We start from the raw sequence: 25,871 nt of genomic DNA on the forward strand, positions 1-25,871 counted from the left end.
AAATAGTGCCTTTGGAAGACTACACAAAAGAGTCTGGAAAAACAACCAACTGAAAAACCTCACAAAGATAAGCGTATACAGAGCCGTTGTCATTCCCACACTCCTGTTCGGCTCCGAATCATGGGTCCTCTACCGGCATCACCTACGGCTCCTAGAACGCTTCCACCAGCGTTGTCTCCGCTCCATCCTCAAAATTCATTGGAGCGACTTCATCCCTAACATCGAAGTACTCGAGATGGCAGAGGCTGACAGCATCGAGTCCACGCTGCTGAAGATCCAGCTGCACTGGGTGGGTCACGTCTCCAGAATGGAGGACCATCGCCTTCCCAAGATCGTGTTATATGGCGAGCTCTCCACTGGCCACCGTGACAGAGGTGCACCAAAGAAGAGGTACAAGGACTGCCTAAAGAAATCTCTTGGTGCCTGCCACATTGACCACCGCCAGTGGGCTGATCTCGCCTCAAACCGTGCATCTTGGCGCCTCACAGTTCGGCGGGCAGCAACCTCCTTTGAAGAAGACCGCAGACAAAAGACAAAGGAGGGAAAATCCAACACCCAACCCCTGCAACCGCTGCAACCGTGTCTGCCTGTCCCGCATCGGACTTGTCAGCCACAATCGAGCCTGCAGCTGACGTGGACTTTTACCCCCTCCATAAATCTTCGTCCGCGAAGCCAAGCCAAAGAAAGAAGACATGTGTGTCTATGTGTATGTGTACATGTATGTACGTATGTGCAGGTGTGTACGGGTATGTGTCTGTGTGTCTTTACATGTGTGTACATTTGTGTGTGTCTACGTGTATGTGTACATTTGTACATGTATGTGTATGTGTCTGCCTGAATGGTGATTCAATTTTTGAATATTTTTACATAAGTAACATTTGATTAAATTTAAAATTACAATGGTTTAACCTGATGGTTTAACCTCCCCTCCCCAACTTACCCTCCCCTCCCTCCCTTTTACACCCCACCACTAAAAAAAGGTAGTAACAGAAATACATATAATATATAATTATATGAAAACATTAGAATGAAAAAGAGCATGTTAATGTGGATTGCACAAAGGTTCGGCTCACACACTGGGATCTTACAGTATTTAAATACCAGCTTCAGGTTAGAAAATTATTTAGAGATTTTAAGAGGCCAGAAGTACATTTTGACATATTTATCCCTAAACTTTGCATATACAGGCTCCAAATTTGTAAAAAAGAATAGAGATTTATTTCTTAAATGTGGTTATTTTCTCCAAAGGTACACAACTTTGAATTTCTGCATTCCAGATTTCCAAACCTATATGTCTATCTGATTTCCAAGTCACTGCAGTACATTTCCATGTCACAGCTAAAGGTATTTTATTACATTTCAGTTGATAAGATGATCATTTTAATTTAGGTCTCGTTCCTTCTATGTTCCACAATAAAAAATAAATATGGAGTTTGTGGAAACACACCACCAGTAATCTCTTCTAAAAAACTTTCCTAAATCCACCCAGAAGTTTCTAACTTTGGAACATGACGAAGTAGAATGTAAAAAACTTCCTATCTCTTCACCACCACTAATACTTTTACCTTAAAAATCCAATTTCATTGTATGCAGTGTTAAATATAATTGATGTAAATAATTATATTGAACTAAACTATAGCAAACATTTTTGTCATACAATCTTGACAGAGATCTGCCCATCTTTTCATGAGGGGAGATTCATTGAGAGCCAATTAAAACTTTATTCACCTGAAACCATAAAAACTATGACAACTATACTCCAAATACGTAACTTCCCAGTCCTGGAATATTAGGCGTTATTCCGAAAATATCCCCGGACTCGCACTGAAGAGGGAACAGCAACGCAGATTTTGGAAGCAGGCGCCAAAAATATCCAATAGAAAGGTGTCCTCATGATTAATACATATAGATGCAAATATGTTTAGTGTTTATTTTGACCGTATGAATAGAGTGGCTGAGTTTAGAAAAAAAAATGATAAAGTTTGAATGCTGTCATGATAAATTAAAAGCAAAAAATAATGACTGATGGAAAATTTGAAGTAAAAATTAGAATCAGAATCATATTTTTGTCATGCACACGTCACTAAATTCATTGTTTTGCGGCAGAATTTGCTAGTTATCCTATTTTAAAAAAAATACAGACATTAGGGCAAAAAAGAGAAAGTGAGGTAGTGTCTGTGGGTCATTGTCTGGGCAGGAATCTGATGACAGAGGGGAAGACGCTGCCCTCGTGCCGCTGGGTGCTCATCTTCAGGCTCCTGCACCTCCTTCCTGATGGTAGCAGTGTGAAAAAGGTACGGCCTGGGTGGTGGGGGTCCTTGAGGATAGCGCCTGCATTCTTGAGACACCGCCTCTTCTGAATGTCCTCGATGGAGTGTAGACTGGTGGCCATAATAGGGCTGGCTGAGTTCACCATCCTCTGTAGTCTTTTCCTGTCCTGTGTATTGGCACCTCTGTACCATACAGTGATGCAACTGGTCAGAATGCTCACCACAGTACAACTCTAGAAACTCGCAAGAGATCTTTGATAACATACCAAATCTCCTGAATTCCTATTTAAATATGACCAATGGCAAGCCTTCTTCATGATTGCCTTAACATGGAGGCCAAAGAATCGATCTTCAGAGATGTTGACACCCAGGAATTTGAATACAAAAGACAATAGGTGCTGGAGTAGGCCATTTGGCCCACTGAGCCAGCACCACCATTCATTTAGATCATGGCTGATCTTCCACTATCAGTACCCTGATCTTGCCTTCTCCCCATAATCCTTAATTCCCCTGTCCACAGAACCTTATCTAACTCCCTCTTGAACTTATCCCGAGAACCCACCTCTACCACTCTCTGTGGCAAAGCATTCCTCAGACCAACAACTCTCTGGGTAAAAAAAAAAAAATTCTCATCTCTTTCCTAAAGAGCCTTCCCTGTATTCTTAACCTATGGCCTCTATTCCAAGTCTCCCCCAATATCAGGAACATGTAATCAGTTTCTATTGTGTCCAATCCCTTAATAATCTTACATACCTCGATCATATCCCCCCACCCCCCCCAACCTTCTAAATTCCAATGTATACAACCTTTTGGCATACGTCAATCCTGCCATCCCCGGAACTAACCTTGCGAATCTATGCTGCAATCCCTCAATAGCGAGAATGTCCTCCTTCAAATCAGGAGGCCAGAACTGGACACAATACTCCAGGTGTGGTCTCACCAGGGCCCTGTACAACTGCAGAAGGACATTGTTACTCCTCCACTCTATTCCCCTGTTTATGAAGGCCAACATGCCATTTGACTTTATAACAGTTTGTTGAACCTGTTGCTAGCTTTTAGTGTCTGATGTACAAGTACACCTAGATCGTATTGCACTTCCCCACTCCCTAACTTGACTCCGTTTAAATAATAATCTGTTTTCCTGTTCCTGCCACTGAAGTGGATAACCTCACATTAATTCACATTAAACTGCATCTTCCATGCATCCACCCATTCACCCAACCTGTCCAAGTCCCCCTCCATTTTCCTGACATCCTCCTCACACTTCACACTGCCACCCAGTTTCGTGTCATCTGCAAATTTGCTGAAGTTATTTATAATCTCCTTATCTAAATCATTAATATGTATGATAAACAACTGAGGACCCAGCACTGAGCCCTGCGGGGCTCAACTTGTCACATCCTCCCATCCCGAATGTGACCTGTTAATCCAATCTCTTTGTTTCTTGTCTGTCAACGAATTTTCTATCCATGTCAGCATCCTACCCCCAATACCATACTCTCTGATTTTGCCAACTAATTTCATCATTGTTGATACTCAGGTCAGGTAGTGTCTATGGAGAGAGGAATATTAGCCCTGGAGACATGAGACGCTGCCGATTGGCTTCACTGTGGCCAATCATACAGCCTGATAAACAGGAACTGAGGGAAATAAAAGGCCAATCAAAATGGAAAATGCTTGAAAGACTAGACAGGACAGTTATCATCTGTGGAGAGAGAAGCAGTAAACATTTTAGGTGGAAGACTTCTTAAAACTGAGCAGGATAGTCGAAGTAATGGGGAAAGGGGGAGGGGAGTGGAATGCAGCACGATTCAAGATTTTTTTTATTGTTAGTTGTTAAAACAGAAAATGAGATATTACTTGAAATTTCCTTTAGTCTACCATAAGGCAGCACGATTGGTGCAGGAGTTAGTGCAAAACCTTTACTGCGCCAGTGATCGGGATCAGGGTTTGAATCCCGCACTGTTTGTAAGGAGTTTGTACGTTTAGTGCAGGTCAACCTCCAGGTTGAGTTGGTGGTGAAGAAAGCAAATTCAATGCTGGCATTAATTTCTTGAGGGATAGGACACAAGAGCAGGGATGTGATGTTGAGACTCTATAAAGCACTGGTGAGACCTCACTTGGAACACTGTGGACAATTTTGGGCATCGTGTTTGAGAAAAAACCTGTGGTGTTGGAGAGGGTTCAGAGAAGATTTACTTGAATGATAGCAAGAACGAAAGGGTTAGCACATGAGGAATGATTGTAAGATCTTGGACTGAACTCAGTAGAGTACAGAAAGATGAGGGGGAGTCCTCATAGTGGCATTACAAATGCTGAAAGGCCTGGACAGAGTAGAAGTGGCATGAATGTAGGGAAGTCTATGACAAGAGGTGCATAACTTCAGGATAAAAGGTCGCCAATTTAAAACAGAGATGCGTAAACATTTCTTTAGTCATAGGGTTGTGAGTCTGTGGAACTTGGTGCCACAGGCAGCTGTGGAAGTGAGGTTGCTGAGTGTATTTAAGGCAGAGATTGACAGGTATTTGTAAAAACATAATGTTGGAGAAACTCAGCAGGTCAAACTATGTCCTTTATATAGCAAATACATAACCGACCTTTTGGGCTTGAGCCTTTCAAGTTATGGAAAAATGACGGCAGGCATCCGAATAAAAAGGTAAAGGGGGAAACTTGGGGGGAGGAGCACGGTCGCAGAGGTAGGAGGTGGTTAAGGGAGGGAGGGCACAGCAGCAAGAAATGGGAGGAGAGATGGCCAGATGAATAGAGCGGGGAGGGGGTGGAGAGCTGAGGGAAAGAAGAGAGGGGGAAGGAAAGGGAGGGGGAGAGAAAATTAGCAGAAACTGGAGAAGTCAAGGTTAATAGCATCTGGTGTTGCTCCTCCAATTCACAGGTGGTCTTGCTCCTTTGCAGAATTTCGTGTTTTACTATTGCCAGTTATTCGATTAGTCAGGACATCAAAGGTTACAGGGAGAAGGATGGGGTGTGGGGCTGAGTGGGTGGATGGATTAGAATGGTGGAGCCAATAGGCCTCCTTCTGCTTTTATATCTTGTGACTGATAGGAATAGGAAGTATGAAACTTTGATTTGGCTGGTAGGTTGGAAAATATCCTTCCCTCCGTTATATCTAAAGATCAGACTGGATTTATTAATGGTTGTTATTTACATTTTAACAGCCGTACATTATGAACATTATTTATTCCCTTTTGGACATAATTCCAGAATGTATAGTTTCTCCAGATGCTGAAAAGGCTTTTGACAGAGTGGAGTGGAACTATTTATTTGAAACAATAGAAGATTTAATTTTGCTATGGGTTTTATATAATGGATTAAATTGATTTATAGTACCCCCTTAGCCATGGTGGTTACTAATAATAACAAATCCTCTTTACTTAGGCTGTTTAGGGGGACTAGACATGCATGTCCCCTTAGACCCTTGCTATTTGATCTAGCTTTAGAACCTCTGGCAATAGCCCTTAGAGACACTCATGAGGTTCAAGAGATTATCAGAATGGGTAAGTCATAATATGTCTTTTTTGCAGATAACCTATTAGCTTATATTTTAGATCCCAAAAGATCTATCCCAGCTATGTTATCTGTGCTTTCTCAATTCAGCTCTTTCTCTGGATATAAAAGTGAACGTTTTCTGATTAATATGCAGGGCCCTATCTACATTCAAGTTCCATTAAAGATTGTCAGAGATAATTTCACATACTTAGGGGTTAAAATTACTAAATGATTTAAAGACTTATATAAACTCGAGTGCATGAGTATGTCCCTTTCTAGATGGTCTCCTTTATCATTATCTTTAAAAGGTCGCATTCATGCAGTTAAGATGATATATGACCTAAGTTTTTATATCTATTTCAAGCAATTCCAATTTTCATCCCAAAGTCCATTTTTCTGATAATATTTACTCAACAGATTCTTGCTTTATTTGGAAGATCAAAAATTCTAGAATTAGTAAATTTCATTTATAAAATTTGAGAAAAGGTGGAGGTCTGGCCCTATCTAATTTTAGATTTTATTACTGGCCTGTTAATATTTGTTATCTAACTCTTTGGATAATTTATTCTGACAAATTGGATCATCCATTATGGACAGATTTAGAATTGAAAACTCTACAGCAGTATTCAGTGGCCTCTTTGCTGGCCTCTCTTCCATTTAGTTTTTCCAAGATCAATATGAATATATCTAATCTAATACTCAAACATACATTGCAAATCTGGTTCCAATTTTGGATTTTTTTAAATTTAAAAAGAATTTTGTTTTATCTAGTGCTATCTCTCATAATTATTTTTTTTCGATCATCATAATTGATCAATCCTTCTCTATATAGAAAGTCAAAGGGATTATTTCTTTTGCAAATTTATTGAAGGAAGGTTGCTTAATGTCTTTTGAACAGTTTGCAAATAAATATTACTTACCAAATATTCATTTTTAAAAGATATTTACAGATTAGAAATATATTAAATTCAATATTACCAGACTTCCCATTTGAATATCCACGAGTTCTAGTAGATAATTTTTTTTTCAATTGGATCCTTCTCAGAAGGATTAATTGGAATTATATATGATAGATTATTGAAATTATGTCCAGTACTTCACAGTAAGATTAAAAAGGCTTGGAAATTGGAACTTGGAAAACCCTCACTGGAGGATCTATGGGACAAGATTCTTAAACTGGTGAAAACATCTTCAATATATGCCCGACATTTATTAATCCAATTCAACATGTCCAAAGATATTTTGGCTTTTATCTTTTCTAATATTTACCCGACTTGTGACAGATGTAAATCTGATATTGCTACATTGACATATATGTTTTGGTCTTGTCCATCCTCAGAAATCTATTGGAAATTAAAAAAAATATATCTTTTCAACTGTATTTTAGGTGGCCCTACGACCCCATCAATAGCTGCTCTTTTGGAGATACTGAATTAGACAGAGGGAGTTATTCTATACCTGCACAACAGTTGTGACCTTCTGTACAGTGTGGCTAGAAAACCCATCTTATTAAAATGGAAAGACTCTAGACGTCCAATGGTGCTTAAATTCAGAAGAAAAAATATCATGCATTTGATTCATCGATAAGATTCGAAGATACATGGCGACCTTTTATGTCTTATTTTCATTTGATGTAAATGTTTTCACTGTGATTAGATGTACTCACTCTTCCAGATGAGATATCGTCTTACCTTTGCATTTTTATTCACGGTATCAAAAGTACAAAATAAATGGAACTAAATAAGGTGCTCAGATGTTTTTTTTAAAAAAAAATAGAGAATATTAGGGTTTTTCTAATATATATATATATTTTTTTTTTGATGTCTTTTCTGTCTTCACCCAGTGCAGTGGAGGGGGACCGAGTTTATGCTGTTTGACGTTTTATCTTGATATATATAAAAACAAGTGATATTGTATTTTTAGTTTTGTTCCCTTCATTGTACTGTATTTATTATTAAAAACCAATAAAAAGATTTAAAAAGAAACTTTTGAGAGAGAAGCATATTTAGATTGAGAAACCAAGGTGGGGAGTAGTGATTAAGTCACAGAACAGGCACAATCTGTTGGATCCTACAAAAGGGGGTGAACAACTTTATCAGCTGTCACAGGGAGGGGCAGCAGTTTGAAATGTCAGAACCAATTGCAAGAACGTTGCTTCAATAGTGTGTTGTAACAGCTTCATTCTGGTCAGAAATTCACAGTTACATCTGCTATGGTTTTCCTGAAGAGGCCTTTCTTCTCAGACCAAGGGGACTCATCAGAAAACTGTTTTGCAGGAAAGAACTGGTATCATTATTAAGTGACAGGAGAGGGTTTCGACCGACTCATTACTGGGGAAATGTTCAGTGAATGCAGCCCTTCACATCGTTCCAGTCCCAGCAATCGAAAATTGCTTTCTAATTCCTGTCACTGTATAAATTATTTGAAACCAAATGCGCTTATTTCTAATTTACACATTGACATTTCAACTACACCAAGGAACAGAGATTTTACAAAGGTTTGGGTAAGTAATCTGGGTGAAACAGCATCTAAAACTGATAGAAAGTATGCACCAACCATAATAATAAACAAGGAGCCCACACCTTTTTTCTGTGTTTCTGATACACCTCACATCTCACAGTGACACTGAAGCACCATAGAACCATTACAGCACAGAAACAGGCCAGTTTGGTCCTTCTAGACCATGCTGAACACCTTCTCCTTCCTAATGCCATTGACCCACCCCCGGCCCATACCTATCCAACTTGCCCATAAATATCTCCCACTGACCTCTGAGTGAAGAAATTCCCCCTCATGTTTCCCCTAAAATTTATCCCCTTCAATCTCAATTCATGTCCTCTTGTGTGAATCTCCCCCACTCTCAATGGAAAAAGAGCCTATCTGTCTCCCTCATAATTTTAAATACTATCAAATTACCCCTCAATCTTCTACGCTCCAGGGCCTGTTTAACCTTTCCCTGCAACTCCAACCCTGAAACCCGGTCAACATTCTTGTAAACCCCCTCTACACTCACTCAATTCTGTTTATCCATTTCCCCCCCACCCCCATCCATAGAAACATAGAAAATAGGTGTTGGAGTAGGCCATTTGGCCCTTCAAGCCTATACCGCCATTCATTTTGATCATGGCTGATCATCCATTCAGTACCCTGTTCCAGCTCTCTCTCCATACCCCCTGATCCCCTAGTCACAATACTAAATCTAACTCTCTCTTAAATATAGCTATGGAACCAGCCTCAATCACTTTCTGTGGCAGAGAATTCCATAAATTCACCACCCTCTGAGTGAAAAAATTCTTCATCATCTTAGTCCTAAAGGAGACTTGCCCTTTATCCTTAAACTGTGACCCCTGGTTCGAGACTTGTTCAACATTGGGAACAATCTTCCTGCATCTAGTCTGTCAAATCCTTAAGAATTTTGAACATTTCTATAAAATCTCCTCTTAATCGTCTAAACTCCAGTGAGTTCAAGCCAGTCGTTCTAGCCTTTCTTCATATGTAAAATCCCGCCATCCCTGGTATCAATCTGGTAAACCTTTTCTGCACTCTCTCCTTGGCAATGATGTCCTTCCTCAGATAAGGAGACCAAAACTGAACACAATACTCCAGGTGAGGTCTCACCAAGGCCCTAGACAACTGCATCAATACCTCTCTGCTCCTGTACTTAAATCCTCTTGATATAAACGCCAACATACCATTCACCTTTTTTACTGCTTGCAGCACTTGCTTGCTCACTTTTAATGACTGATGCACAGTGACACCCAGGTCTCTTTGCATCTTCCCTTTTCCTAATTGTATATCATTAAGATAGTACTCAGCCTCCCATTCTTTCATCCAAAGTGGTTAACCAAACACTTATCCACATTATATAGCATCTGCCATGCATTTGCCCATTCACCCAACCTGTCCAAGTCACCCTGCACACTCTTAACATCCTCTACACAGCTTACAATGCCACCCAGCGTCATGTCGTCTGCAAACTTGGAAATACTGTTTTCTATTTCCTCATCTAAATCATTAATATATATTGTAAATAACTGGGGTCCAAGCACTGAGCCTTGTGGTACCCCACTAGTAACTGACTGCCATTCCAAAAAGTACCCGCTTATGTTACATCCTTCCCAGAAAATAAACTCTCCCAATCCACACCTTCTAAATCCTTGTACATCTCCTCTAAGTTAGCTTTGTTCCAATCAAGAATCTCAATGTTAGACTCAGCCCCATCCTTCTCCATAACTAACTTAAAACTAATAGTATTATGATCATAGACCCAAAGTGTTCCCTACACAAACCTCTGTCTCGTTCCCTAATAGGAATCCCAATACTGCCCCCACTCTAGTCGGTTCTTCAATGTACTGAACTTTCATGAACACATTGTCCAACTCTAAGACATCCAGCCCTTTTACAGTATGGGTGTCCCAGTCAATGTGTGCAAAGTTAAAATCTTCTACAATCACCACCTTATGTTTACTACATATATGCTATCTCCTTACACATTTACTCCTCTAATTCCCTTTGCCCATTTGATGGTCTGTAATACATCTCCATTAGTGTCTTAATGCCTTTCCCGTTCCTCACTTCCACTCAAATCGCCTCACTGGATCAGTCCTCCAATCTATCCTCCCATCACTAGTCACTAGGGACAACTAGACTGTCCCCGATTTCCCACATCCCAAGCAAACCACAGCCCTGGGTGACTCAATTATACAACTTTAATTAAAGGTTTTAAACAAACTCACCTGGCCTAAACAAGCTGGGACCCTGCTCACTGAGCTATTTCTTTTGTTACCCCTCCTTTTATTGAATCCTAACCAATGAACTCAATTATCAAAATAATCAACATTCAACACAAACCAAAACTCAGCTTCACCTCTTTTTAAACCTTTTTTTCAACTGTCCTCTAACTATTCATTACTCACCAGCACCCCTCACCTCACTGTGACACTAATATACCCCTCACCTCACTGTGACACTAATATACCCCTCACCTCACTGTGACTCTAATATACCCCTCACCTCACTGTGACACTAATATACCCCTCACCTCACTGTGACTCTAATATACCCCACACCTCACTGTGACTCTAATATACCCCTCACCTCACTGTGACTCTAATATCCCTCACCTCACTGTGACACTAATATATCCCACACCTCACTGTGACTCTAATATAACCCACACCTCACTGTGACTCTAATATACCCCACACCTCACTGTGACTCTAATATATCCCTCACCTCACTGTGACTCTAATATACCCCACACCTCACTGTGACTCTAATATACCCCTCACCTCACTGTGACTCTAATATACCCCACACCTCACTGTGACTCTAATATACCCCTCACCTCACTGTGACACTAATATACCCCTCACCTCACTGTGACTCTAATATATCCCTCACCTCACTGTGACACTAATATACCCCTCACCTCACTGTGACTCTAATATACCCCTCACCTCACTGTGACTCTAATATATCCCTCACCTCACTGTGACACTAATATATCCCACACCTCACTGTGACTCTAATATACCCCACACCTCACTGTGACACTAATATACCCCTCACCTCACTGTGACTCTAATATACCCCACACCTCACTGTGACTCTAATATACCCCACACCTCACTGTGACTCTAATATACCCCACACCTCACTGTGACTCTAATATACCCCTCACCTCACTGTGACTCTAATATACCCCTCACCTCACTGTGACACTAATATACCCCTCACCTCACTGTGACTCTAATATATCCCTCACCTCACTGTGACACTAATATACCCCTCACCTCACTGTGACTCTAATATACCCCTCACCTCACTGTGACTCTAATATAACCCTCACCTCACTGTGACACTAATATACCCCTCACCTCACTGTGACTCTAATATATCCCTCACTCACTGTGACACTAATAAACCCCTCACCTCACTGTGACTCTAATATACCCCTCACCTCACTGTGACTCTAATATATCCCTCACCTCACTGTGACACTAATATATCCCACACCTCACTGTGACTCTAATATACCCCTCACCTCACTGTGACTCTAATATAACCCTCACCTCACTGTGACTCTAATATATCCCTCACCTCACTGTGACACTAATATATCCCACACCTCACTGTGACTCTAATATACCCCTCACCTCACTGTGACACTAATATACCCCTCACCTCACTGTGACTCTAATATATCCCTCACCTCACTGTGACACTAATAAACCCCTCACCTCACTGTGACTCTAATATACCCCTCACCTCACTGTGACTCTAATATATCCCTCACCTCACTGTGACACTAATATATCCCACACCTCACTGTGACTCTAATATACCCCACACCTCACTGTGACTCTAATATAACCCTCACCTCACTGTGACTCTAATATACCCCACACCTCACTGTGACTCTAATATATCCCTCACCTCACTGTGACACTAATATACCCCTCACCTCACTGTGACTCTAATATACCCCACACCTCACTGTGACTCTAATATACCCCTCACCTCACTGTGACTCTAATATACCCCCACACCTCACTGTGACACTAATATACCCCTCACCTCACTGTGACTCTAATATATCCCTCACCTCACTGTGACACTAATATACCCCTCACCTCACTGTGACTCTAATATACCCCTCACCTCACTGTGACTCTAATATACCCCTCACCTCACTGTGACTCTAATATACCCCTCACCTCACTGTGACACTAATATACCCCTCACCTCACTGTGACTCTAATATACCCCTCACCTCACTGTGACTCTAATATACCCCACACCTCACTGTGACTCTAATATACCCCTCACCTCACTGTGACTCTAATATACCCCACACCTCACTGTGACACTAATATACCCCTCACCTCACTGTGACTCTAATATATCCCTCACCTCACTGTGACACTAATATACCCCTCACCTCACTGTGACTCTAATATACCCCTCACCTCACTGTGACTCTAATATACCCCACACCTCACTGTGACTCTAATATACCCCTCACCTCACTGTGACTCTAATATACCCCTCACCTCACTGTGACTCTAATATACCCCACACCTCACTGTGACTCTAATATACCCCTCACCTCACTGTGACTCTAATATACCCCACACCTCACTGTGACACTAATATACCCCTCACCTCACTGTGACTCTAATATATCCCTCACCTCACTGTGACACTAATATATCCCACACCTCACTGTGACTCTAATATACCCCACACCTCACTGTGACACTAATATACCCCTCACCTCACTGTGACTCTAATATATCCCTCACCTCACTGTGACACTAATATACCCCTCACCTCACTGTGACTCTAATATACCCCTCACCTCACTGTGACTCTAATATATCCCTCACCTCACTGTGACACTAATATACCCCACACCTCACTGTGACACTAATATACCCCTCACCTCACTGTGACTCTAATATATCCTCACCTCACTGTTACACTAATATACCCCTCACCTCACTGTGACTCTAATATACCCCTCACCTCACTGTGACTCTAATATATCCCTCACCTCACTGTGACTCTAATATACCCCTCACCTCACTGTGACTCTAATATACCCCACACCTCACTGTGACTCTAATATACCCCTCACCTCACTGTGACACTAATATACCCCTCACCTCACTGTGACTCTAATATAACCCTCACCTCACTGTGACTCTAATATACCCCTCACCTCACTGTGACTCTAATATAACCCTCACCTCACTGTGACTCTAATATAACCCTCACCTCACTGTGACTCTAATATATCCCTCACCTCACTGTGACTCTAATATACCCCTCACCTCACTGTGACTCTAATATATCCCTCACCTCACTGTGACTCTAATATATCCCTCACCTCACTGTGACTCTAATATACCCCTCACCTCACTGTGACTCTAATATACCCCACACCTCACTGTGACCTAATATACCCCTCACCTCACTGTGACTTTAATATATCCCTCACCTCACTGTGACTCTAATATACCCCTCACCTCACTGTGACTCTAATATACCCCACACCTCACTGTGACTCTAATATACCCCACACCTCACTGTGACTCTAATATACCCCACACCTCACTGTGACTCTAATATACCCCTCACCTCACTGTGACTCTAATATACCCCACACCTCACTGTGACTCTAATATATCCCACACCTCACTGTGACTTTAATATACCCCACACCTCACTGTGACTCTAATATACCCCTCACCTCACTGTTGACTCTAATATATCCCACACCTCACTGTGACTCTAATATACCCCTCACCTCACTGTGACTCTAATATACCCCACACCTCACTGTGACTCTAATATATCCCACACCTCACTGTGACTTTAATATACCCCACACCTCACTGTGACTCTAATATATCCCACACCTTCACTGTGACTCTAATATACCCCTCACCTCACTGTGACTCTAATATACCCCTCACCTCACTGTGACTCTAATATAACCCACACCTCACTGTGACTCTAATATACCCCACACCTCACTGTGACTCTAATATACCCCTCACCTCACTGTGACTCTAATATACCCACACCTCACTGTGACTCTAATATAACCCTCACCTCACTGTGACTTTAATATACCCCACACCTCACTGTGACTCTAATATACCCCTCACCTCACTGTGACTCTAATATACCCCACACCTCACTGTGACTTTAATATACCCCACACCTCACTGTGACTCTAATATACCCCTCACCTCACTGTGACTCTAATATATCCACACCTCACTGTGACTTAATATACCCCACACCTCACTGTGACTCTAATATACCCCTCACCTCACTGTGACTTCTAATATACCCCCACACCTCACTGTGACTCTAATATACCCCTCACCTCACTGTGACTCTAATATATCCCACACCTCACTGTGACTTAATATACCCCACACCTCACTGTGACTCTAATATACCCCTCACCTCACTGTGACTTCTAATATACCCCCTCACCTCACTGTGACTCTAATATACCCCACACCTCACTGTGACTCTAATATATCCCACACCTCACTGTGACTCTAATATCCCCACACCTCACTGTGACTCTAATATACCCCTCACCTCACTGTGACTCTAATATATCCCACACCTCACTGTGACTCTAATATACCCCACACCTCACTGTGACTCTAATATACCCCACAACCTCACTGTGACTCTAATATACCCTCACCTCACTGTGACTCTAATATACCCCTCACCTCACTGTGACTCTAATATATCCCCTCACCTCACTGTGACTCTAATATACCCCTCACCTCACTGTGACTCTAATATACCCTCACCTCACTGTGACTCTAATATACCCCTCACCTCACTGTGACTCTAATATATCCCACACCTCACTGTGACTCTAATATCCCTCACCTCACTGTGACTCTAATATACCCACACCTCACTGTGACTCTAATATACCCCTCACCTCACTGTGACTCTAATATATCCCACACCTCACTGTGACTCTAATATATCCCTCACCTCACTGTGACTCTAATATACCCCACACCTCACTGTGACTCTAATATATCCCACACCTCACTGTGACTCTAATATACCCCTCACCTCACTGTGACTCTAATATACCCCACACCTCACTGTGACTCTAATATACCCCTCACCTCACTGTGACTCTAATATACCCCTCACCTCACTGTGACTCTAATATATCCCTCACCTCACTGTGACTCTAATATACCCCACACCTCACTGTGACTCTAATATACCCCACACCTCACTGTGACTCTAATATACCCCTCACCTCACTGTGACTCTAATATATCCCACACCTCACTGTGACTCTAATATATCCCACACCTCACTGTGACTCTAATATATCCCTCACCTCACTGTGGACTCTAATATACCCTCACCTCACTGTGACTCTAATATACCCCACAACTCACTGTGACTCTAATATACCCCACACCTCACTGTGACTCTAATATATCCCCACACCTCACTGTGACTCTAATATACCCCACACCTCACTGTGACTCTAATATATCCCCACACCTCACTGTGACTCTAATATACCCCACACCTCACTGTGACTCTAATATATCCCTCACCTCACTGTGACTCTAATATACCCCTCACCTCACTGTGACTCTAATATACCCCACACCTCACTGTGACTCTAATATATCCCACACCTCACTGTGACTCTAATATATCCCACACCTCACTGTGACTCTAATATATCCCTCACCTCACTGTGACTCTAATATACCCCTCACCTCACTGTGACTCTAATATACCCCACACCTCACTGTGACTCTAATATACCCACACCTCACTGTGACTCTAATATATCCCACACCTCACTGTGACTCTAATATATCCCTCACCTCACTGTGACTCTAATATACCCTCACCTCACTGTGACTCTAATATATCCCACACCTCACTGTGACTCTAATATACCCCTCACCTCACTGTGACTCTAATAACCCCACACCTCACTGTGACTCTAATATACCCTCACCTCACTGTGACTCTAATATATCCCACACCTCACTGTGACTCTAATATACCCCACACCTCACTGTGACTCTAATATACCCCACACCTCACTGTGACTCTAATATACCCCTCACCTCACTGTGACTCTAATATATCCCACACCTCACTGTGACTCTAATATATCCCACACCTCACTGTGACTCTAATAATCCCTCACCTCACTGTGACTCTAATATACCCCTCACCTCACTGTGACTCTAATATACCCCACACCTCACTGTGACTCTAATATACCCTCACCTCACTGTGACTCTAATATATCCCACACCTCACTGTGACTCTAATATATCCCACACCTCACTGTGACTCTAATATATCCCACACCTCACTGTGACTCTAATATATCCCACACCTCACTGTGACTCTAATATATCCCAACACCTCACTGTGACTCTAATATACCCCACACCTCACTGTGACTCTAATATATCCCCACACCTCACTGTGACTCTAATATATCCCCACACCTCACTGTGACACTAATATACCCCTCACCTCACTGTGACTCTAATATACCCCACACCTCACTGTGACTCTAATATACCCCACACCTCACTGTGACTCTAATATACCCCACACCTCACTGTGACTCTAATATACCCCTCACCTCACTGTGACTCTAATATACCCCTCACCTCACTGTGACACTAATATACCCCTCACCTCACTGTGACTCTAATATATCCCTCACCTCACTGTGACACTAATATACCCCTCACCTCACTGTGACTCTAATATACCCTCACCTCACTGTGACTCTAATATACCCTCACCTCACTGTGACACTAATATACCCCTCACCTCACTGTGACTCTAATATATCCCTCACCTCACTGTGACACTAATAAACCCCTACCTCACTGTGACTCTAATATACCCCTCACCTCACTGTGACTCTAATATATCCCTCACCTCACTGTGACACTAATATACCCCACACCTCACTGTGACTCTAATATACCCCTCACCTCACTGTGACTCTAATATACCCCACACCTCACTGTGACTCCTAATATACCCCACACCTCACTGTGACTCTAATATACCCCTCACCTCACTGTGACTCTAATATACCCCTCACCTCACTGTGACTCTAATATACCCCACACCTCACTGTGACTCTAATATACCCCTCACCTCACTGTGACTCTATATACCCACACCTCACTGTGACACTAATATACCCCTCACCTCACTGTGACTCTAATATACCCCTCACCTCACTGGACACTAATATACCCTCACCTCACTGTGACTCTAATATATCCCTCACCTCACTGTGACACTAATATACCCCTCACCTCACTGTGACTCTAATATACCCCTCACCTCACTGTGACTCTAATATACCCCTCACCTCACTGTGACTCTAATATACCCCTCACCTCACTGTGACACTAATATACCCCTCACCTCACTGTGACTCTAATATACCCCTCACCTCACTGTGACTCTAATATACCCCACACCTCACTGTGACTCTAATATACCCTCACCTCACTGTGACTCTAATATACCCACACCTCCTGTGACACTAATATACCCCTCACCTCACTGTGACTCTAATATATCCCTCACCTCACTGTGACACTAATATACCCCTCACCTCACTGTGACTCTAATATACCCTCACCTCACTGTGACTCTAATATACCCCACACCTCACTGTGACTCTAAATATACCCCTCACCTCACTGTGACTCTAATATACCCTCACCTCACTGTGACTCTAATATACCCCACACCTCACTGTGCTCTAATCTACCCTCACCTCACTGTGACTCTAATATACCCCACACCTCACTGTGACACTAATATACCCCTCACCTCACTGTGACTCTAATATATCCCTCACCTCACTGTGACACTAATATATCCCACACCTCACTGTGACTCTAATATACCCCACACCTCACTGTGACACTAATATACCCCCTCACCTCACTGTGACTCTAATATATCCCTCACCTCACTGTGACACTAATATACCCCTCACCTCACTGTGACTCTAATATACCCCTCACCTCACTGTGACTCTAATATATCCCTCACCTCACTGTGACACTAATATACCCCACACCTCACTGTGACACTAATATACCCCTCACCTCACTGTGACTCTAATATATCCCTCACCTCACTGTGACACTAATATACCCCTCACCTCACTGTGACTCTAATATACCCCTCACCTCACTGTGACTCTAATATATCCCTCACCTCACTGTGACTCTAATATACCCCTCACCTCACTGTGACTCTAATATACCCCACACCTCACTGTGACTCTAATATACCCCTCACCTCACTGTGACACTAATATACCCCTCACCTCACTGTGACTCTAATATAACCCTCACCTCACTGTGACTCTAATATACCCCTCACCTCACTGTGACTCTAATATAACCCTCACCTCACTGTGACTCTAATATAACCCTCACCTCACTGTGACTCTAATATATCCCCTCACCTCACTGTGACTCTAATATATCCCTCACCTCACTGTGACTCTAATATATCCCCTCACCTCACTGTGACTCTAATATACCCCTCACCTCACTGTGACTCTAATATACCCCACACCTCACTGTGACCCTAATATACCCCTCACCTCACTGTGACTCTAATATACCCCTCACCTCACTGTGACTTTAATATATCCCTCACCTCACTGTGACTCTAATATACCCCTCACCTCACTGTGACTCTAATATACCCCACACCTCACTGTGACTCTAATATACCCCACACCTCACTGTGACTCTAATATACCCCACACCTCACTGTGACTCTAATATACCCCTCACCTCACTGTGACTCTAATATACCCCACACCTCACTGTGACTCTAATATACCCCACACCTCACTGTGACTCTAATATACCCCACACCTCACTGTGACTCTAATATACCCCACACCTCACTGTGACTCTAATATACCCCTCACCTCACTGTGACTCTAATATACCCCACACCTCACTGTGACTCTAATATACCCCACACCTCACTGTGACTCTAATATACCCCTCACCTCACTGTGACTCTAATATACCCCTCACCTCACTGTGACTTCTAATATATCCCTCACCTCACTGTGACTCTAATATACCCCTCACCTCACTGTGACTCTAATATACCCCACACCTCACTGTGACTCTAATATACCCCCACACCTCACTGTGACTCTAATATACCCCACACCTCACTGTGACTCTAATATACCCCTCACCTCACTGTGACTCTAATATACCCCACACCTCACTGTGACTCTAATATATCCCACACCTCACTGTGACTTTAATATACCCCACACCTCACTGTGACTCTAATATACCCCTCACCTCACTGTGACTCTAATATACCCCACACCTCACTGTGACCCTAATATACCCCTCACCTCACTGTGACTCTAATATACCCCTCACCTCACTGTGACTTTAATATATCCCCTCACCTCACTGTGACTCTAATATACCCCTCACCTCACTGTGACTCTAATATACCCCACACCTCACTGTGACTCTAATATACCCCACACCTCACTGTGACTCTAATATACCCCACACCTCACTGTGACTCTAATATACCCCTCACCTCACTGTGACTCTAATATACCCCACACCTCACTGTGACTCTAATATATCCCACACCTCACTGTGACTTTAATATACCCCACACCTCACTGTGACTCTAATATACCCTCACCTCACTGTGACTCTAATATATCCCACACCTCACTGTGACTCTAATATACCCCTCACCTCACTGTGACTCTAATATACCCCACACCTCACTGTGACTCTAATATATCCCACACCTCACTGTGACTTTAATATACCCCACACCTCACTGTGACTCTAATATATCCCACACCTCACTGTGACTCTAATATACCCTCACCTCACTGTGACTCTAATATACCCCTCACCTCACTGTGACTCTAATATAACCCACACCTCACTGTGACTCTAATATACCCCACACCTCACTGTGACTCTAATATACCCCTCACCTCACTGTGACTCTAATATACCCCACACCTCACTGTGACTCTAATATAACCCTCACCTCACTGTGACTTTAATATACCCCACACCTCACTGTGACTCTAATATACCCCTCACCTCACTGTGACTCTAATATACCCACACCTCACTGTGACTTTAATATACCCCACACCTCACTGTGACTCTAATATACCCCTCACCTCACTGTGACTCTAATATATCCCACACCTCACTGTGACTTTAATATACCCCACACCTCACTGTGACTCTAATATACCCCTCACCTCACTGTGACTTAATATACCCCACACCTCACTGTGACTCTAATATACCCCACACCTCACTGTGACTCTAATATATCCCACACCTCACTGTGACTTTAATATACCCCACACCTCACTGTGACTCTAATATACCCCTCACCTCACTGTGACTTTATATACCCCACCTCACTGTGACTCTAATATACCCCACACCTCACTGTGACTCTAATATATCCCACACCTCACTGTGACTCTAATATACCCCACACCTCACTGTGACTCTAATATACCCTCACCTCACTGTGACTCTAATATATCCCACACCTCACTGTGACACTAATATATCCCACAACCTCACTGTGACTCTAATATACCCCTCACCTCACTGTGACACTAATATATCCACACCTCACTGTGACTCTAATATACCCCTCACCTCACTGTGACTCTAATATATCCCTCACCTCACTGTGACTCTAATATACCCTCACCTCACTGTGACTCTAATATACCCCTCACCTCACTGTGACTCTAATATACCCCTCACCTCACTGTGACTCTAATATATCCCTCACCTCACTGTGACTCTAATATACCCCTCACCTCACTGTGACTCTAATATACCCACACCTCACTGTGACTCTAATATACCCCTCACCTCACTGTGACTCTAATATATCCCACACCTCACTGTGACTCTAATATACCCCTCACCTCACTGTGACTCTAATATACCCCACACCTCACTGTGACTCTAATATATCCCTCACCTCACTGTGACTCTAATATACCCCTCACCTCACTGTGACTCTAATATACCCCACACCTCACTGTGACTCTAATATACCCCTCACCTCACTGTGACTCTAATATACCCCTCACCTCACTGTGACTCTAATATATCCCACACCTCACTGTGACTCTAATATACCCCTCACCTCACTGTGACTCTAATATACCCACACCTCACTGTGACTCTAATATACCCCACACCTCACTGTGACTCTAATATATCCCCACACCTCACTGTGACTCTAATATATCCACACCTCACTGTGACTCTAATATATCCCTCACCTCACTGTGACTCTAATATACCCCTCACCTCACTGTGACTCTAATATACCCCACACCTCACTGTGACTCTAATATACCCCTCACCTCACTGTGACTCTAATATATCCCACACCTCACTGTGACTCTAATATACCCCACACCTCACTGTGACTCTAATATACCCCACACCTCACTGTGACTCTAATATACCCACACCTCACTGTGACTCTAATATATCCCTCACCTCACTGTGACTCTAATATACCCTCACCTCACTGTGACTCTAATATACCCCTCACCTCACTGTGACTCTAATATATCCCACACCTCACTGTGACTCTAATATATCCCCACACCTCACTGTGACTCTAATATATCCCTCACCTCACTGTGACTCTAATATACCCCTCACCTCACTGTGACTCTAATATACCCCACACCTCACTGTGACTCTAATATACCCACACCTCACTGTGACTCTAATATATCCCACACCTCACTGTGACTCTAATATATCCCCTCACCTCACTGTGACTCTAATATACCCCTCACCTCACTGTGACTCTAATATATCCCACACCTCACTGTGACTCTAATATACCCTCACCTCACTGTGACTCTAATATACCCACACCTCACTGTGACTCTAATATACCCCTCACCTCACTGTGACTCTAATATATCCCACACCTCACTGTGACTCTAATATACCCCACACCTCACTGTGACTCTAATATACCCCACACCTCACTGTGACTCTAATATATCCCACACCTCACTGTGACTCTAATATATCCCACACCTCACTGTGACTCTAATATATCCACACCTCACTGTGACTCTAATATATCCCTCACCTCACTGTGACTCTAATATACCCCTCACCTCACTGTGACTCTAATATACCCACACCTCACTGTGACTCTAATATACCCCTCACCTCACTGTGACTCTAATATATCCCACACCTCACTGTGACTCTAATATATCCCACACCTCACTGTGACTCTAATATATCCCACACCTCACTGTGACTCTAATAATATCCCACACCTCACTGTGACTCTAATATATCCCACACCTCACTGTGACTCTAATATACCCCACACCTCACTGTGACTCTAATATACCCACACCTCACTGTGACTCTAATATATCCCACACCTCACTGTGACTCTAATATATCCCACACCTCACTGTGACTCTAATATACCCCACACCTCACTGTGACTCTAATATATCCCACACCTCACTGTGACTCTAATATATCCCCACACCTCACTGTGACACTAATATATCCCACACCTCACTGTGACTCTAATATATCCCACACCTCACTGTGACTCTAATATACCCACACCTCACTGTGACTCTAATATATCCCACACCTCACTGTGACTCTAATATATCCCACACCTCACTGTGACTCTAATATATCCACACCTCACTGTGACTCTAATATACCCCTCACCTCACTGTGACACTAATATATCCCACACCTCACTGTGACTCTAATATAACCCTCACCTCACTGTGACTCTAATATACCCCTCACCTCACTGTGACTCTAATATAACCCTCACCTCACTGTGACTCTAATATACCCCTCACCTCACTGTGACTCTAATATACCCCTCACCTCACTGTGACACTAATATACCCCTCACCTCACTGTGACTCTAATATATCCCACACCTCACTGTGACTCTAATATAACCCTCACCTCACTGTGACTCTAATATACCCCTCACCTCACTGTGACTCTAATATACCCCTCACCTCACTGTGACTCTAATATACCCTCACCTCACTGTGACTCTAATATACCCCTCACCTCACTGTGACACTAATATACCCCTCACCTCACTGTGACTCTAATATACCCACACCTCACTGTGACTCTAATATACCCCACCTCACTGTGACTCTAATATACCCACACCTCACTGTGACTCTAATATACCCCTCACCTCACTGTGACTCTAATATACCCTCACCTCACTGTGACTCTAATATACCCCTCACCTCACTGTGACTCTAATATACCCCACACCTCACTGTGACTCTAATATATCCCACACCTCACTGTGACTCTAATATATCCCACACCTCACTGTGACTCTAATATATCCCTCACCTCACTGTGACTCTAATTACCCCTCACCTCACTGTGACTCTAATATACCCCACACCTCACTGTGACTCTAATATACCTCACCTCACTGTGACTCTAATATATCCCACACCTCACTGTGACTCTAATATATCCCACACCTCACTGTGACTCTAATATATCCCCACACCTCACTGTGACTCTAATATATCCCACACCTCACTGTGACTCTAATATATCCCACACCTCACTGTGACTCTAATATACCCCACACCTCACTGTGACTCTAATATATCCCACACCTCACTGTGACTCTAATATACCCACACCTCACTGTGACTCTAATATATCCCACACCTCACTGTGACTCTAATATATCCCACACCTCACTGTGACTCTAATATATCCCACACCTCACTGTGACTCTAATATATCCCACACCTCACTGTGACTCTAATATATCCCACACCTCACTGTGACTCTAATATATCCCACACCTCACTGTGACTCTAATTACCCACACCTCACTGTGACTCTAATATATCCCTCACCTCACTGTGACTCTAATATACCCTCACCTCACTGTGACTCTAATATATCCCACACCTCACTGTGACTCTAATATACCCCTCACCTCACTGTGACTCTAATATACCCCTCACCTCACTGTGACTCTAATATACCCTCACCTCACTGTGACTCTAATATATCCCCTCACCTCACTGTGACTCTAATATTAACCCTCACCTCACTGTGACTCTAATATACCCTCACCTCACTGTGACTCTAATATACCCTCACCTCACTGTGACACTAATATACCCCTCACCTCACTGTGACTCTAATATATCCCCTCACTCACTGTGACTCTAATATAACCCTCACCTCACTGTGACTCTAATATACCCTCACCTCACTGTGACTCTAATATACCCCTCACCTCACTGTGACTCTAATATACCCCTCACCTCACTGTGACACTAATATACCCCTCACCTCACTGTGACACTAATATACCCCTCACCTCACTGTGACACTAATATACCCCTCACCTCACTGTGACACTAATATACCCCTCACCTCACTGTGACACTAATATACCCCACACCTCACTGTGACACTAATATACCCCTCACCTCACTGTGACTCTAATATACCCCTCACCTCACTGTGACACTAATATACCCCTCACCTCACTGTGACTCTAATATACCCCTCACCTCACTGTGACTCTAATATACCCCTCACCTCACTGTGACTCTAATATATCCCACACCTCACTGTGACTCTAATATATCCCTCACTCACTGTGACTCTAATATACCCACACCTCACTGTGACTCTAATATATCCACACCTCACTGTGACTCTAATATATCCCACACCTCACTGTGACTCTAATATATCCCACACCTCACTGTGACTCTAATATACCCACACCTCACTGTGACTCTAATATACCCCACACTCACTGTGACTCTAATATACCCCACACCTCACTGTGACTCTAATATACCCCACACCTCACTGTGACTCTAATATACCCCACACCTCACTGTGACTCTAATATACCCACACCTCACTGTGACACTAATATACCCACACCTCACTGTGACTCTAATATACCCCTCACCTCACTGTGACTCTAATATACCCCTCACCTCACTGTGACTCTAATATATCCCACACCTCACTGTGACTCTAATATACCCCTCACCTCACTGTGACTCTAATATACCCCACACCTCACTGTGACTCTAATATACCCCACACCTCACTGTGACTCTAATATATCCCACACCTCACTGTGACTCTAATATACCCCACACCTCACTGTGACTCTAATATACCCCACACCTCACTGTGACTCTAATATACCCCACACCTCACTGTGACTCTAATATATCCCACACCTCACTGTGACTCTAATATATCCCACACCTCACTGTGACTCTAATATATCCCACACCTCACTGTGACTCTAATATACCCCACACCTCACTGTGACTCTAATATATCCCACACCTCACTGTGACTCTAATATATCCCACACCTCACTGTGACTCTA

Source organism: Narcine bancroftii, chromosome 3, assembly GCF_036971445.1.
Source record: "Narcine bancroftii isolate sNarBan1 chromosome 3, sNarBan1.hap1, whole genome shotgun sequence".
Taxonomy (NCBI): domain Eukaryota; kingdom Metazoa; phylum Chordata; class Chondrichthyes; order Torpediniformes; family Narcinidae; genus Narcine; species Narcine bancroftii.